Source organism: Scyliorhinus torazame, chromosome 3 (genome assembly GCF_047496885.1).
Source record: "Scyliorhinus torazame isolate Kashiwa2021f chromosome 3, sScyTor2.1, whole genome shotgun sequence".
Lineage (NCBI taxonomy): Eukaryota > Metazoa > Chordata > Chondrichthyes > Carcharhiniformes > Scyliorhinidae > Scyliorhinus > Scyliorhinus torazame.
This window is the reverse complement of record NC_092709.1, coordinates 97,067,123-97,083,743: the sequence shown is the minus strand read 5'-3', so window position 1 is coordinate 97,083,743 and position 16,621 is coordinate 97,067,123. Positions and strand designations below refer to the sequence as shown.

At 51.4% G+C, this 16,621-nt stretch overlaps 1 protein-coding gene across 1 annotated transcript in view; it reads left to right on the top strand.

Annotated features, from left to right (window-relative positions):
• Window positions 1-1,105: 1,105 nt before the first annotated feature.
• The window catches only part of LOC140408598 (toll-like receptor 2 type-2), a 31,797-nt gene continuing 16,281 nt past the window's right edge, over window positions 1,106-16,621 (top strand). The window contains exon 1 of the mRNA XM_072496014.1: window positions 1,106-1,225. The gene's annotated coding sequence lies outside the window, so the exon portion shown is untranslated. The remainder of the gene's footprint in view (window positions 1,226-16,621) is intronic.

Sequence of the window (16,621 nt, the reverse complement as noted above, 5' to 3'; positions counted from 1 at the left end):
TGTTACCTTCTCAAAGAACTCTAATAGATTTGTCAGACACGATCTCCATTTGACAAAGCCGTGCTGACTCAGTCCTATTTTATCGTTCATGTGATTAAAGTTCCCCTGCAGAGAATTCCAGGGCAGAGTCTGAACTAGCAAGTGTGAGTTACAATATGTCAATGTCGAATCATGTGCAACAAGAATCATCAAAGGAAAGAAATAAAGGATGGGAAAAGTTTTTTAAAATGTGAAGGGATAAGACGTCATACTTGTAAAAGTGAATTTTCAATCCCAAAGAGGTTGTTAAAATATCACCTACTCGAGAATGGACAAGTCCTGACATTTTACCTTCTGTTTAGTGTAAATAACACCACATCCTCGATTTGTGAACCGTTTCTGTACATTGCAGTTTTCTTACTTTCGCTTCTGAGAATTAATTCCCTTTTGTAGTGCAATAAAAAATGAATCATTTGTTAGAAAATCTGCTGTTTTATTCTCCCCGTGTTTATGTAGGTTTTGCCCCCACAACCCAAAGATGTGCCGGGTACAAAAGAGAAAATGCTGGAAAATCTCAGCAGGTCTGGCAGCATCTGTAGGGAGAGAAAAGAGCTAACGTTTCGAGTCCAATGACTCTTTGTCAAAGCTGTCCAACACTAAGAGAAATGGAAAGCAGTGAAGGTGGATAGTGGGGGAGGGACATACGGAAATCCTGTCGGAGAGAAGAGCAGTACTTCTTCAGGGTAGGAATTCCTGGAAGAGAGGTGGCAGAGAGTTAAACACTGGATAAAAGCAAATTACTGCGGATGCTGGAATCTGAAACGAAAGAGAAAATGCTGGAAAATCTCAGCAGGTCTGGCAGCATCTGTCAGGAGAGAAAAGAGCTAACTTTACAAGTCCAATGACTCTTTGTCAAAGCTCAGGGATGTGCAGGTGGATTGGCCTCGCTAAATTGCCCCTTAATTGGAAAAAATGAATTGGGGACTCTAAATTTTTTTTAAAATAATAACCCAATGCAGATTAGGGACTACCTCTGCTATAAATGGCCTTACTCTAAATGAAGATTACATCTGCTTCCTGCATATTTATTACTTGATAGTAGTTCTGCAAAAAAGGTTATCCGGTATATTATACCCTTCAATTTGCTTCAGAGTCAGCTCAGCGTCATGGTTTACTCATTTCGTTTTGTTGGATTTACGAGGGACACGGTTGTGACTTAGAAAGCTCAATTTTGAAGACACGCAGGGTAAGAATAACCGTTACATGTTTTTAAGCAGGCAAAAAGTATAGAATTAATTAGGATCATCTAAAATTGACATCAATTGATATTTTCATAATTTTTCAGTTTCTAAATAAAGGGGTCTTGAGGAGTCTAGGGAACACACTTCATACTTAATAAGTAATGAAATAATTGTCGAGACAAAATATTAATTAAGTGCAATTTTAAACACCTTCATGATTAAATGATTAAAGGAGGCTGTTGACTGAAATATTTTGACTACTTTGAAGGTCTAAAAATGGCAATCGTAATTGATGGCTTGAAAAAATAATTCGCTAGCAATTTGATATGTGGATCTATATAAGTTCCAAAGACTTCCACAATTATTTGCAACATAATGAACAATTTTGGATTTCAGATTTTGCGTTACATTATGCGTGTTGTGTGCAAGACCGTAAAGGAACTTGTTACATTTGATCATCAAATCTTTCACCTAATTCTCAACAGACTAATTTCAAGATTGATTTTTAATGGTTAGCTATTTTTAAAAAATGTAAATTTTGAGTACCCGTACCCAATTCAGTTTTTCCAATTAAGGGGCAATTTAGCATGACCAATCCACCTACCCTGCACATCTTTGGGTTGTGGGGACGAAACCCATGCAAACACAGGGAGAATGTGTAAACTCCACACAGAGAGTGACCCAGAGCCGGGGTCGAACCTAGGACCTCGGCACCGTGAGGCAGCAGTGCTAACCACTGCGCCAACATGATGCCCTAATGGCTAGCTATTTTACACTGCAATTGCTGTGTTTTAAAAAAAAAAATCTTTACTTATAGCTCCAATTTTAGATTAATATCTAAAATATTCTTCTCATTGGGTTTTTTTCAAAATATTGGGCGAAATTCTCCAGTATCGGCGCGATGTCTGCCGACCGGCACCAAAAACGGCGCAAATCAGTCCGGCATCGCGCCGCCCCAGAGGTGCGGAATTCTCCGCATCTTGGGGGGCCGAGCCCCAAACTTGAGGGCCTAGGCCTGCGCCGGACTGATTTCCGCCCCGCCAGCTGGCGGAAAAGGCCTTTGGTGCCCCGCCAGCTGGCGCGGAAATGACATCTCCGGGCGGCGCATGCGCGGGAGCGTTAGCGGCCGCTCACGGCATCCCCACGCATGCGCTGTGGAGGGAGTCTCTTCCGCCTCCGCCATGGTGGAGACCGTGGCGAAGGCGGCAGGAAAAGAGTGCCCCCACGGCACAGGCCCGCCCGCGGATCGGTGGGCCCCGATCGCGGGCCAGGCCACCGTGGGGGCACCCCCCAGGGCCAGATCGCCCCACGCCCCCCCCAGGACCCCGGAGCCCGCCCGCGCCGCCTTGTCCCGCCGGTAAGGTAGGTGGTTCAATCCACGCCGGCGGGACAGGCATTCTAGCAGCGGGACTTTGGCCCATCCGGGCCGGAGAATCGCCGCGGGGGGGGGGCCCACCAACCGGCGCGGCGCGATTCCCGCCTCTGCCGAATCTCCGGTGCCGGAGAATTCGGAAACTGGCGGGGGCGGGATTCACACCAGCCCCCGGTGATTCTCCGACCCGGCGGGGGGTCGGAGAATCTCGCCCATTATTTTTAACAGCTGTAGAGATTTACTTTATGCAACTCCAGAAATGGAATTAGCTGCAAGGAATCTTATCCAATTAGCTTGTATGATAACCAGGATATGTTCATGCTCTTGTTAAAATTCACTTCATAGGCAACCAATTTGGTGGAAATATAACGGGGCAGGAGTATGCTGGAAGCTGCACAGGTCTGTGAGACTCATGTCTTAGGGTGGGTCCTAACCATGTAAATTTTGGTAGGAATTCTCAGGCCGTTGGGATTCTCTTTTCCTGCCAGCAGTGCACCCCCGCCCACCGGTTTCGGGGCGGCATGGGGTGGCCTCAATGGGAAATCCCATTGACAAGCGACAGGAACAGAGAATTCTGCCCCCAGAAACGGCACGCCCCTGAGAAACCCCCGACTGGCGGACCGGAGAATCCAGATCCTTATATTAAAATGCTAAAACACGCCCTGAAACCATGAACATCGCTAAATTGGGAGGATGTGATTCTGAGCACAATTTAAAGGGATCTGCATCTGATGTAAGATAAATCATTGGGAAGCCTTTGTTCACTGTAAACTGGCTGGGGATTTTGGGAGGAATTTTAAGTACAGAGCACAAGCATTTGCCTCCACAGTTTGCAACTGTCTTAAAGTAGTATGATTATGCAAATTGATGCGACCATCAATTCACTCAAAGACACGTGGAGAAGTAAACCGTGGTTTTAATCACCTTAGAACTGTGCCTGCCTGCGACCGGTACAATACTGAAGGCGGCCCCGCAGGTCAGCTGCTCTTATACTTCCTTTAAAGGGGTGGAGCCATGGGCGGAGCCCGTACATGCCCCAACATCTCCCCCTGTGGGTGAAGCCACACAATGGCCCATAGATGGAGCCCACCGGGTTAATAACATAACGATACAGTGCACTAGTGAATTATCAGTAATTATGCATTCACCACATTCACCCCCTGTTTAAAAATTAAGTCCGGCGGGGGTGACGGTCTCATAGATTCAGTCGGTCCGGTGCCCGGATCGTACGTTGCGACCACCGAAGCACTGGTGTTGCAGCCGCTTCGGGTGGCTGTGGAAGTGCGTCCGGTGCGGGCACAGGCGTGGACTCCGGGAGCAGCTCTTCCGGAGCTTCATTCCTGTGGACCGGCGCGGCGGGTGGGAGGGAGCGGGGGAACCATATAGGGGTGGGGGCGCTGAACATGGGAGGTTGGAGGGGACATAGTGTGGGGATTGCAGTAGTGGTAGTGGTGGTGGAGCCTGCGGGCGACAGGTCCCGGAGGGAGACGGTATCTTGCCGGCCATCGGGGTGTTCGACGTACACATAGTGTGGGTTGGAGTGCAGGTGCTGGACCCTCTCTACCAGGGGGTCAGTCTTATGGCTCCGAACGTGTTTTGGAGGAGGACTGGACCCGGTGTCATCAGCCAGGGCGGAAGCGAGGCCCCTGAGGTAGCTCCCCTAGGGAAAACAAACAAGCGGTCATGAGGGGTCTGGTTTGTAGCTGTGCAAAGGAGGGACCTAATAGCGTGGAGCGCATCGGGGAGGATCTCCTGCCAGTGAGAAACTGGGAGATTCCTGGACCGTAGGGTCAGTGGACGGTCTTCCAGACCGTCGCGTTCTCCCTCTCCACCTGCCCGTTTCCCCTGGGGTTATAACTGGTAGTCCTGCTTGAGGCGATGCCCTTACTGAGCAGGTACTGATGCAATTCGTCGCTCATGAACGACGAGCCCCGGTCACTGTGGGCATAACTGGGGAAACCAAACGGGGTGAAGACACCATGCAGGGCATTAATGACAGTGGGGCTGGTCATATCGGGGCAGGGATGGCAACGAGAAGCGGGAGAACTCATCTATGATGTTAAGGAAGTACGTGTTGCGGTTATTGGAGGGGAGGGGCCCTTTGAAATCGATACTAAGGCACTCAAAGGGCCGGGATGCCTTTCCCAGGTGGGCCTTATCCGGTCGATAGAAGTGCGGTTTACACTCCGCACAGATTTGGCAGTCTCTGGTTATAGCTCTGACCTCCTCGGTGGAGGTTGCGGGCCATGATGTAATGGGCGAGCCGGGTGACCCCCGGGTGGCAGAGGTCATCGTGGATAGCCCGTAGTCGGTCATCTTGCGCGCTGGCGCATGTGCCGCGGGACAGGGCATCTGGGAGCTCGTTGAGCTTCCCAGGACGATATACTATATTGTAGTTATAGGTGGAGAGTTCAATCCTCCACCTCAAGATCTTATCATTCTTGATCTTGCCCCGCTGCGTATTGTCAAACATGAAGGCAACCGATCGTTGGTCGGTGACTAGGGTAAACCTCCTACCAGCGAGGTAGTGCCTCCAGTGCCGCACGGCTTCCACGATGGCTTGGGTTTCTTTTACGACCGATGAGTGTCGAATTTCAGAGGTGGTGAGGGTGCGTGAAAAAAATGCTCCCGGTCTGCCTGCTTGGTTGAGGGTGCGGCGAGAGCGACCTCTGAAGTGTCGCTCTCCACCTGGAAGGGGACGGACTCGTCCACCGCACGCATCACGGCTTTGGCGATGTCCGCCTTGATGCAGTTGAAGGCCTGGCGAGCCTCGGCTGCCAGTGGAAAGAGGGTGGCCTTAAATAGTGGGCGGGCTTTGTCCGCATACTGGGGGACCCACTGGGCGTAATAGGAGAAAAATCCAAGGCACCTCCTTAGGACCTTGGGACAGTGAGGGAGAAGGGGCTGTAGGGGGGGCGCATACGGTCAGGGTCGGGCCCTAGGACCCTGTTTTCCGCGACGTAGCAGAGGATGGCTAGTCTGGTTGTGCGGAAAACGCATTTCTCCTTGTTGTAGGTGAGGTTGAGTTTTTGGGCGGTGGAGGTTGGCGTCGTGATCCTGCTGATCATGGCCGCAGCTGGTGACATTGTCCAAGTACAGAAACGCGGCCCGCAGCCGGTACTGGTCCACCATTCGGTCCATCGCTCGTTGGAACACCGAAACCCCGCTCGTGACGCCAAAGGGGACCCTGAGGAAATGGAAAAGGCGGCCGTCTGCCTCAAACGCCATGTAGTGGCGGTCCTCCGGGCGGATTGGGAGCTGGTGGTACGCAAACTTCAGACCCACCGTGGAGAACACGCAGTAGTGCGCGACCTGATTTACGATGTCTGCAATCTGGGGAAGGGGATACGCATCGAGTTGCGTAAACCAGTTAATGGTCTGGCTGTAATCAACCACCATCCGGAGCTTCTCCCCGATCTTGACGACCACCACCTGAGCTCTCCAGGGGCTATTGCTGGCCTCTTTGACCCCCCTCCCGCAAGAGACGCTGGACCTTGGACCTAATGAACGTCCTGTCCTGCCTGCTATACCGCCTGCTTCTGGTGGCTACTGTCTTGCAATCGTTGGTGAGGTTTGCGAAGAGGGGCGGGGGGGGGTCAATTTTTAGGGTCGTGAGGCTGCAGATGGTGAGTGGGGGCAGGGGCCCCCCGAACTTAAGAGTTAGGCTCCTGAGGTTGCACTGGACGTCGAGTCCCAAAAGGAGAGGAGCGCAGAGGTCTGGGAGCACATATAATTTAAAGTTAATGTACTCAGCGCCCTGTATCGCTAGGGTTGCAGTAGTGCACCCTTGGATTTGCATCGAGTGCGACCCAGAAGCGAGGGAGATGGTTTGTTGCGTCAGGAATATTGGGAGCGAGCAGCGTCTTACCATGTCCGGGTGAATGAAGCTCTCTGTGCTCCCGAAGTCGAAAAGGTAAAGTGTCTCATACCCGTTAACCCGGACGGCAATCATGGAGCTCCGGAGGTGCTTAGGTCGCGACTGATCCAGGGTGACAGCGCTGAGTTGTGGGTAGCCGGCGGCGTGATCGGAGGTGCCGGGGCGGCCCCGCGATGGCTGTCCGTGTAGGTCGCATGCGTCGAGCGGCGTAGCAGATGACGGCCAAGATGGCGGCCCCCGTTGGTCGAGCATGGCGGACGATGGCGTCCAAGATGGCGGCCCCCATGGATCGCACGTGGCCGGCCGCGTGGGGGAGGATGGCCAAGGTGCCGGCCACCATGAGTCACACGTGTTGTTTTTGGCGTTGTCTGCTTGAGGATGCAGCTGCAGGCGATCCAGCTTGCTTGATGCGGAGGTGCATCTCTGAAAAATCTCTGTGTAATAAATTGATGCACGATCAATTACGACGAGACAAGAGTAGAACGTAATCGAGGCTTTATTACACAGAGATGTGCGGCCTCCTACAGCAGCTTACGAAATGGCTGCTGTTCGGAGAACACACGCATTTATACTCTGCCTACTGGGTGGAGCCAGCAGGCAGGGATCTACCCCCGTACCTCCAGTACAGGGGCCTTACCGTAATACCCATATATACAATATAATACAACAATGGTGACTACCACATTCTGCAATGTGTGCCGACCTCTGAACCTTTGACGCACACCCCCGCTCCCCCCCTGGCACACCGCACGCAGGTGATGGGTGTGAGTGAGCATTCAGCAGACATCTCCGACCCCCTGCCGGGTCGGAGAATCGTTGGGGGGCGGCGTGAATCCCACCCCCGCCGGCTGCCGAATTCTCCGGCGACGGGGATTTGGCAGGGGCGGGAATCGTGCCGCGCCAGTCGGCGGCCGCTGGCAGCGGCCCTCCCGGCGATTCTCCAGTCCGCGATGGGCCGAGTGGCGACCCGCATTTTTCCGGTCCCGCTGGCGTAAATTAGAGTAGGTCCTTACCAGCGGGACCTGGCGGCGCGGGCGGCCTCCGGGGTCCTTGGGGGGGCGCGGGGGATCTGACCCCGGGGGGTACCCCCATCGTGGACTGGCCCGCGAACGGGGCCCACCGATCCGCGGGCGGGCCTGTGCCGTGAGGGCACTCTATTGTTCCGCGTCGGCCGCTGTGGTCCACCTCGATGGTCGACGCAGAGATGACCCCGCCCTGCGCATGCGCTGGGATGACGCCAGCACATGCTGGCACTCCCATGCATGCGCCGGCTGGCGGAGGCCCTTCGGCGCCGGTTGGCGTGGCTCCAAATCCCTTCCCTGCCGGCCGGTGAGGCGCAAACCACTCTGGGGCAGGCTTAGCCCCTGAAGGTGCGGAGGATACCGCACCTTTGGGGCGGCCCAACGCCGGAGTGGTTCACGCCTTTCCTCGGCGCTGGGACCCCCCGCCCCGCCGGGTAGGGGAGAATCCCGCCCGTGGAGTCAGACTATGGCATAGATTGAGGAGCACTGGCACCAGCTCTCTGCAGGTTATCACCGCTCTGCCTTCCACAGTGACCCGCTGACAGTGCCGACTGTCCCAGCACCCTGGAGTGATGTAACACATAAAGAGATGGGGATGGGTACGATAGCGATGACAGACCAGGCTACATCCTAAGTGAATCAGGCGAGTATGAAGTCCTCCCTGGCCCTTCGGGCTTGCCGGACCCTCGTGGCTACCGCCTGTCGTGCACCCTCCGGCTGGTCCTCCGATTCCTTCCCTGTCTCGTCGTCCAGCCTCTGCTGGTCCGGCGCTGCCTCATCATCCTCGCTCTCCTCCTCCTCAGAGGTGGCCACATGTTCCTCATCACCAACCTCCATCTCGTTGCCCCGCTGTTGTGCGAGGTAGTGGCGCACACAGCAGATCACCACAAAGCGGGCGACCCTCCGGGGGGGTGTACGGAAGTGCACCACCGGAGCGGTCGATGCATTGGAATCACATTTTGAGCAGCACCACTCAATGACAGCCCGGGTCGCCATATGGGCCTCGTTGTACCCGGTCTCCGCTTTGGTCTCTGGCCTCTATACTGGCGTCATTAGCCAGGTCCTTATCCCCCAAGAGCCAGTTGCCCGTCCTGGGGTGGTCCTTGAAGAGGCCGGGGATGACCGACTGCCCCAGGGTGTAGTGGTTGTGGACACGCCCCAGGAAATGTGCACATATGTGAATGATCTTCGTGTGTGGTTGTACATGAGCTGGATGCTGAGGGAGTGGAACCCTTTCCTATTAACGTAGGGTATTCCCAGATGACCCGGTGAGCATTGGGCAACATGCGTGCAGTCTATCAGCCCCTGGACCAGGGGCATACCAGTGATGGTGGAGAATCTGGCTGACGGGCACCTTGCTGTGCTTGGTCCATGTCAAAGATGATGTCGTTTTCCTCTCGGGAAATCAGAGCATCCATTACCTGACGGAAGCACCTGTGGGCTGTGGCCTGCGAGATACCACACAGGTCCCTTCTCGAGCCCTGGAATGATCCCGATGCGTAAACGTTCAGGGCTGCGGAGACCTTGACGCCCACCAGGTGTCCTCCTCCTCCATGTGGTGCCAGGTCCGCGAGGTTCTTGGCACAGATGCTGCACCGACTCCTTGATGAGGCGGCGTCTCCTGCGACACACGCTGTCCGTCCTCTGTTCAATTGACCAGCGATACCTGTACACCCTGGGCCATCGTGGGACTCCCCCTCTGGGTCCCTCTCTGGCCTGATGGGTGGCCAGGTCTGGCACATGGGCTGCCGTCTTGAGCATCTGCTGCCGCTGCTGCTGACGTCGCCATCTCCGGCGTCTGGCCGCCTGGCCTAGCAGCACACCACGAGGGCAAGTTCTGGGTCTAAAATCCCTGCCATAGCGTTCAATTTCTGTGTGGCATTGGGAGAGGGTGTTAGACTGACAAACAGTGGTGGCTCCCACCTCGGGACCCTCCATTCCCCCATTGATTCCCCCCACCCGGAATTCACTGGCCATGCACTCCTGACCGCAGCGGGCTCCCCTCACCAGACCCCAAACTCTGAACTCCGGGCATCTGCTCATATCATCTGGATCGGATGCAGGTCCCCACCCCGTGGCACCCACCCACTCTCCAGAGCTGTGTCCCATCCCCTGGGTGTTCGGTTCTCGGTTGCTGCGTGTGTAGTGTTGCCTCCCACAGTGTCCAGGCATCACGGGCTGATTGGGATGCTGGGCAATGACCCGCACATGCTAATTTATGCCAGCGAGACCACTTGCTGGGGAGGCCGATGAATCACAGGCGACCGCTGGATATGGATTGGCTCCTGTTAATTGCATGGAATGGGTCTTAAGTGGTGATAATTAGTTTCTCGCCAAGCTACGGCGAGATCCCGATTTTGTTTACGGGAGTGGGCCAATTGCACCACAAACTGTTTGGAGCCTGGCACGGTTCTCGTTTTCGGCCTCTACCACTATTCCAGGGCCTCATTTTGCTTCAGCGACAGCGCAACGAGCCTGGAGAACCCTGGTCAAAGTTTGTCATGTATCATAAATCACGTTTTTGCATATACTAGGCGTAAATGCCTATCCATGTCTTTCAGCCCCGACATTCTATACTCACATCACTAGTCAAGCTCAATTTGCCGTGCCACAAATAAATGTTTTACTTCTCGGTATCTTACCACTGGATACTAGGGACCAAAGAGGCGATATGGAATGTGCCGCGAAGATGTGTGGCAGCTTAATACAGGTCCACATAGAATTCCTACAGTGCAGAAGGAGGCCACTTGGCCCATTGAATCAGCACCGACCCTTTGACTCTACCCATTTATATTCCCCAGTCCACCCTGTCCTGGATTGCGTGCCAAACGTACGTTCCCCAACCTGCTTAAATCGGAAGATTGACTCCCTACTGAAGGCCAGCTCTGAGCCGTTCAAGACTGGCGACCCTGACCTATGCAAGAAATCCAGGTACTGTTTTGTTATGCTCGTGACGTAGTATAAGCTGCTTCCTTGATGTATACTCTGACAAAGGAAGGTTCAGAATGGAGATCGGTTTAACACATTTATTACTGTTAACGATTCTCCTACTTGGATTTGACACTCCTGTTAATCCTGATATAGCTACTCAGACTGACGAACCAGTCTGCTACAATCCACGTGGTGGGTGTGATGTGTTTCAATCAACCCTGTCTGTATTCACTAAGTGTCTCCACTGGAAAGAGACTGAGCACGTGTGCTGTGTCCTTTTATATGGGTGTGTGTAATGCCCCCTGTGGTAGTGTCACCTTTGGGTGTGTCGTGACTGCCCATTGGTCGTGTCCTATCTTACTGACCTATTGGTTGAATGTCTGTGTGTCATGATGTCTCTGGTGCTCCCTCTGGTGTCTAGCTAGGTGTAATGTGTTCACATTAACCTCTTGTGTATTTACAGTTATGCATATCACCACATCCCCCCTTTTTACGTGTTACATATTTTCTGTACTGTGTTAAAGAAAATTGAACAAAATAGGTAGATAAGTGGTGACATATACAAATCATGATGAGTGATGATTACACAATAAGTCCAAATCATATGTACAAGTCCAAAGTTCATTAATTAGTACGGTCGAGTGGCTTTCTTGTTTGGTTGGTGAGTTGGTGATGTTGAAGGCGGCATTGCTTTGTAAACGCCGTCAGTGTTCCTGTGCATAAAGAACCAAGAAGTGGCCAAATTACTTTGTTGTCTGATGTGGACTCTTTCTTTCTTTCGATGCTTGTGGTGGCGATTTTCGATGGCATCTGTCCTGAAAGCCGGGTTGCCTGTTGGTAGTGTAGCAAACGTGAATTGGTAAGATGCATCGTCCTGCCATGGTATGTCATTGTACTGAGCTGAGCAGTAACAGTGTCCCTCATTTGCAGAGTTGGACCATGTCGTGCCAGTCGTAGTTCCACTGTTGTTGTTTTTGTCGTGCTTGTTGTTGATGTTGTTGCCTTTGGTACGCTTCTTGTTATTGTCTTTGATGTGGTTTTCATAGGTTGTATCATTGTGTTTGCTGCGCTCAAGCACCACCCTCTGTGGATAATACGAGTCCTTCACACAGTTACTCGTGTCAGCGTGCTTTGTGGCATCTGCTGTCTCCTTGAGCGTGCCGTCACTGAGTTCGCGGCGCTCCCCATCTGGAGTCATGTCCGGCTTACTTGAATCAGCTTTGGCTTGTCGATTCTCCCCGTCTGGAGTCTGGTCTGTTTCACCTGAGTCAGTTTTGGTTTCTTGATGCTCCCCGTCCGGAGTCATTTCAGGTTCACTTGCATCTTCTGAGGTTTCTTGATGCTCCACGTCCGGAGTCAAAACGTTCAGAAATTAATTTGCTTGTGGAGAGGCTCGAGCAGATGAGGATTGAATTAACGAGGTGTCACTGGAGTCACCAGTAATCTCACTGTGATTGTCGAGTGCCTCTGTACATTCTAGCTGAGGTCTGTCACGTTGCACATCTTGTATGGGAAGGGGGATGTCGTCATCACTTGTCGCACATACAGTGGGTAGAGCCTCAGTGTCTTCTTGCTGTTCACTGGAGCGTGGCAGACTGTCATAGTCTTTCTGTTGTTTGCTTGAACATGGCAGACCTGCATCGTCTGCTGCTGGTTGCTAGACCCTCATGGTCTTGTTCCTGCAAGGACTGCGCTCTGGAGTCTTGCATTCCTTCCATCGTGGAGTCCGTCCACGAGCTCGCTGTGGAGGCTTGGGTTACTCCCTGTGTGGAGTCTTGCAGCGTTCCCTGTGTGGAATCATGCATTGGTCTCGCTGTGGAGACTGTCATCACTTCTTGTTCATGCAAGGACTGCGCTCTGGAGTCTTGCTTTGCTTCTATCGTGGGGGCTGTCCACGAGCTCGCTGGGGAGGCTTGTGCCACTGGAGTCACTTTCTGTGTGGAGACGTGCAGTTGTCTCGCTGTGGAGTCTTTCATCGCTTTCTGAGTGGAGGCTGGGACCCTTTGTGGAGCATGGACCACTCTCTGTGTGGAGTTGGGAACCCTTCGCGGTGCGTGGACCACTCTCTATGTGGCAGCAGGCCGCTCTCTGTGGGTTTGTACCGCTCTCTGTCTCTTGGCATCAGGCCGCAGCATAATCCTGCACTCACGAGTCGGGATGTCATATATGCTGGGCTGAAGATCCTCAAATCCGAAGAACACATCCGCGTCTGTGTCGGATCCTTCACTGTAGAACACATCTCATTGTGGTTCGGATTTGGTAGTGGGGTCGCCATCTCCAAAGATGAAATCATCGTCTGGGTCGTAGTCTTCTAGGACCATATCATCACGTTTTGTGTCGGAGCTGGCATTGGGCTCGCGATGTCCAAAGAAGAAATCAAGGTGTGAGTCGTAGTCTTCAAGGACTGTATCATCTCTTTGGGCAGTGCTAACTGCTTGTTGCAGGGTTCTGCAGAGGTTACTTTCAGCTACTGGTCGAAGTTCAGGCATTGTGCTGTCGTTCCAGGTGAAATACTTTTGTTTTGAGGCTTTAAAAAGTTTTTTTCTTGTTTTGGGACATTTCCCCTTTAAGTGGGCGTGGTCCGGGGCCTCTGACATCACGAAGCTTGTGACGTAGAGCTTGGGAAGCAATTGCACATGTGCAGATCGCTGTTCCTTTACTTTGCGCCCTTCTCTCAACTGTGCATGTGCGGCACCTTTTCCAAAATGGCCGCCAATCAAAATTGTCATTCGTTGCTCCGGTACCTCGGCCTCGTGGTTAGTATCGGTGCCTCTTTTACCATTTTCTGTTGGTTTCTTTGTGTTTTCCTTGCAGTATCGTTCAAACTTATCCAGGACTGTCTGGAAGTCTCTCTTTTCTTGGCCTCTGGAGTACTTGAATGTTTTGAAGATTTCTTCTGCTCTTGCACCCGCGATGGTGAGCAGAAGCTCTGTCTTTTCAGCATCGGCCACATTTTGTAGGTTGGCTGCTACCAGGAAGATATCAAACCTTTGCCTGAATGCACGCCAGTTTGCACTGAGATTGCCGTGGCACCTGAGCCGCTGTGGAACCGGAATCTCGATCATCTTGCCTGGGTGCTGTTGCTGGTTGTCACTGTTTTGTTGAGTTGAGCTATAATGATTTAAACAGTCACTCTCTGGTATCATGTTTTGTTATGCTCTTGACGTAGCCTAAGCTGCTTCCTTGATGTATACTCTGACAAAGGAAGGTTCAGACTTGGAGATAGGTTTAACACATTTATTTAACTGTTAATGATTCTCCTACTTGGATTCGACTCTACTGTTAATCCTGCTATAGCTACTCAGACTGACAAACCAGTCTGCTACAATCCACCTGGTGGGTGTGATGTGTTTCAATCAACCCTGTCTATACTCACTAAGTGTCTCCACTGGAAAGAGACTGAGCATGTGTGCTGTGTCCCTTTATATGGGTTGGTGTAATGCCCCCCTGTGGTAGTGTCACGCCTGGGTGTGTCTTGACTGCCCATTGGTCGTGTCCTAGCTTACTGACCTATTGGTTGAATGTCTGTGTGTCATGATGTCTCTGGTGCTCCCTCTGGTGTCTAGCTAGGTGTAGTGTGTTCACATTAACCCCTTGTGTTTTTACAGTGATGCATATCACCACAGATACAACCTCCACAACGCTATCAGGGATGTCAAGAGACAATATCAGACCAAGCTAGCGTCCCAGACTAATGTCATGTACTCTCGTCGGTTGTGGCAAGGCTTAAACAACATAATGAGTTACAAAGCGAAGCCGAGTATAATCTCCGGCAGCAGTGCACCCATCACCGATGAACTCAATGCATTCCATACTCGGTTCAAACAGAAAACCATCATACCATTATCAACAATCCCATCAGTCTCGGACACACCCATACCTACCGTCACACCTTCCAAAGTCAGATCGGCCATCTTGGAAGTGAACCGTCGGAAAGCGACGAGTCCTGACGGAGTCCCTGGTCGTATACTCAGATCCTGCGCAGACACCTTCAACCTCTCCCTACTCCATTCCAAGGTCCCCACCTGCTTCATGAAGACCAACATCATACCGGTGCCAAAGAAGAACCAGGCAACATGCCTCAATGACTATCGTTCGGTGGCCTTGACATCGATCATTATGAAGTGCTTCGAGAGTTTGGTCATGAGGCGCATCAACTCCGCACTCCCAGAATTCCTAGATCCCTATCAATTCGCATACCGCCACAACCGGTCCACAGCAGACACCATTTCCCTAGCCCGACACTCATCCCTGGTGAATCTCACAACAAGGAATCCTACGACAGATTCCTATTCATTGACTACAGCTCCGCCTTCAACACCATAATCCCAGCCAAGCTCAAATCAAAGCTCCAAAACCTAGAACTTGGCTCATCCCTCTGGAACTAGATCCTCGACTTTCTGACCGATAGACCACAATCAGTAAGGTTAAACACCTCCTCCACGATAGTCCTCAATGCTGGGGCCCTGCAAGGCTGCGTACTTAGCCCCCTACTATACTCTCGAAACACAGTCACAACTGTTTTGCAGAATTCAGCTCCAACTCCATCTACAAGTTTGCTGATGACACAACTGTAGTGGGTAGGATCTCGAACAACGATGAGTGAGAATACGATAAGTTAGAGAATCTATTGGAGTGGTGTAATGGCAACAATCTCTCCCTCAATGTCAGCAAAACTAAAGAGCTGGTCATTGACTTCAGGAAGCAAAGTAACGTACACACCCCTCTCTGCATCAATGGTGCAGAGGTGGAGATAGTTGGCAACTTCAAATTCCTAGGTGTGCTCATCACCAACAATCTGTCCTGGTCCACCCACGCCGAAGACCAAGAAAGCACAACAGAGCCTATACTTTCTCAGGAAACTAAGGAAATTCGGCATGTTCACATTGACTCTGACCAACTTTTACAGATGTACCATAGAAAACATCCTATCTGGCTGCATCACAGCCTGGTATGGCAACTGCTCGGCCCAAGACCATCCCAGTCCATCTCGCGAACCCACCCCCCCATCCACTGACCGTCTACACCTCCCACTGCCACCCGGCTTATTCACTCTTCCAATTTCTTCCATCGGGCAGGAGATACAAAAGTCTGAGAACACACATGAACAGATTCAAAAACAACTTCATCCCCGCAGTTACCAGACTCCCAAATTACCCTCTTATGGACTGATCTGATCTCTTCACACATCTGCTCTACTGAGTAGTACTACATTCCTATATGCTTCACCCAATGCCTGTGTCTATGTATTTACATTATGTATTTATGTTTGCCCTATGTTTTTTTCATGTATGGAATGATCTGTCTGGACTCTAAGCAGAACAATACTTTTCACTGTACCTCAGTACATGCGACAATAAACAAATCCCTATCCTGTAACCCAGAACCTAACCTGCAAATTCCTGGACATGAAGGTGCAATTTGGCATGGGCAATCCACCTAACCTGCACATCTTCGGACTGTTGGGAGGAAACAGGAGCACCGCAGGAAACCCACGCAGACACGGGGAGAATGTGCAAACTCCACATAGACAGAGGCGGCAATTGAACTCGGGTCCCTGGCGCTGTGAGGCAGCAGTGCTACCACTGTGCCAACGTACCACATGCACAGAGCAAACCCTCTGTGGTGAATAACCAAGTTGTTGACCACTCATACCCACACTGGTGGTTCACTTTTATACTCTGGCTATAAGTCCACCTCGTTTTTAAGATATTTTTCAAGGCTTCATAGGTCCACCTATACGTCGACATCAACAGTTTGTGTGACACCTCTGAAATATGGCATGTGAGACTTGAGACTAATATAGTGATATCATTGACGTGGTGGATGCCATTATTTCTGACCCTTTCTCAATTAAAATATTGCCCCAGACCTTCCTGAATAAACCAACTGTAGTTCTTTAATGTAGAGCCTACTGCCTGTGGTTTTCTCTTCCTGCATATCAGTTTCCATCTGATGAATATTAATAATGCTGTTGCAGCAGAGAATTGGCCAATGAAAATTCCTATCAGCAATATGTTCTTTCCCTCAACATATCAAGTAAAAGTAATTTGCTTAAGGAAAATCTATTAACTTATTTGCTGCAATCTTGCCTAAAGTTTCTTTCCAAGTCAATCTTTGATAAGCACCAATGTGAATAAATAAATAATCTTTATTGTCACAAGTAGGCTTACATTAACACTGCAATGAAGTTACTGTG